We start from the raw sequence: 1,678 nt of genomic DNA, 5'->3' as shown, positions 1-1,678 counted from the left end.
TCTCCTCTGCACTCTTCTCTGCGCTCCTCTCCTCTCCTCCTCTCTTCTAAGCTCCCCTCCTCTCCTCTCCTCTCCTCTCCTCTCCTCTCCTCTCCCCTCCTCTCCTCTCCTCTCCGCTCATTTCAGTTCTTCAAGAGCAAGGGACAGAGGGTGCATTCTGCCTCAGCGACCAAAGAACAAGGTGAGGAGTCCAACTCACAAAAAAGATCCATAAAAAAAACGCAAAACACACACACACACACACACACACACACATACACACACACACACACACACACACACACACACACACACACACACACACACACACACACACACACACACACACACACACACACACACACACACACACACACACACACACACACGAGAGGTCATGCCGTGTATCCCAGCGCACAGATAGCGGGGTGAATACACGCTGATGAGTTTGTGTGAGATGTTTACTTTTCGGAGCTGATGATGTTTTGTCTGTCCACACAGTTGTTTTTCCAGCGCTGGCATTTCAGCGAGGCCAAGTTAAAAGCTCAGACCTCCCCTGAACGGGCCTCCCTCTAAGCCCATTGTGTTTCCACATCACATCCAGTAAAAAGGCACGTAGGAGTTACGAGCCCTCTCTCCCCCCCGTCACCACTTTTATGACATTAGCCGCCAGTGATAATGCACAGTAAAAAATCAGCGGACTCATGTACACATAAAGCCCAGTATCTAAATGTGAGCTAAAAGAGCTCACCTACAAGACAGTTTGACCCTAAGGGGCTCCGGTAGGGCGTGAGGAGGTGTGAGGAGCTGAGGAGAGTCCTGACTCTGTAAAAGCCCTTTGTGTGTGTGTGTGTGTGTGTGTGTGTGTGTGTGTGTGTGCGGCGCGAGGCCATTTATTATGTGAAGAGGCAGCTGGAGACAGGCAAGTGCAGACGTGGGCTCCTCTTTAACACTATCCAGAAATATCAGTGTGTGACCATGTGACTCAGCTGTGATTCAGACGCAAACGTCTGGGGCTGAACTCAATGTTCCGTGGCCTCCAAAGTTTTTCCGTGTATGTGTGTGTGTGTGTGTGTGTGTGTGTGTGTGTGTCTGTGGGTTGGTCTGTCTCAGCGAGTGTGTGTCAGTGTGTGTGTGTGTGTGTTCATATGTGTATGTGTGTCCCTCTTCCTTCCATGTCCAACTTCCTGCTTGGTTTGGGCCCTGCAGCTGAAAACATATCTTTTTCTTTTTACAAAAAAATCTGGTTCAGCTGAAAAACAATACCCTCATCTCCAATGGGCAGCCAGTGTGGCTAGGCTACAAGGGCACCATTATGATAATTGTAGAGCGCATACAAAGATGTTCAAGATGGCTGCATATGAGAGAGAGAGAGAGAGAGAGAGAGAGAGAGAGAGAGAGAGAGAGAGAAAGAGGGAGAGAAGTCAGGGGCGGTCTCATAGTCTCATGGACGCGGCCACACACCCAGAGCTGGCTGGCGTGGGACGATTACACCCATGACAGAAGGCCTTGGCCCCCGTGTGTGAAGAAGCCTGTCTTTGTCCATCTCTGTCCACTCCCTCCCTCTCCCCCTCCCTCCCCTGCTCCCCCCTCTCTCTCTGGGTCTGAGTCAGTACATGCATGCAGAGCCACAGGAGGAAAGAGGGCTTTAAGTATATTTTAATAGCCACATTATAACCACCCCCCCCCCCCCCCCACA

This window comes from Sardina pilchardus, chromosome 11 (assembly GCF_963854185.1).
Source record: "Sardina pilchardus chromosome 11, fSarPil1.1, whole genome shotgun sequence".
NCBI classification, from domain to species: domain Eukaryota; kingdom Metazoa; phylum Chordata; class Actinopteri; order Clupeiformes; family Clupeidae; genus Sardina; species Sardina pilchardus.
This window is presented reverse-complemented; position numbering follows the sequence as displayed.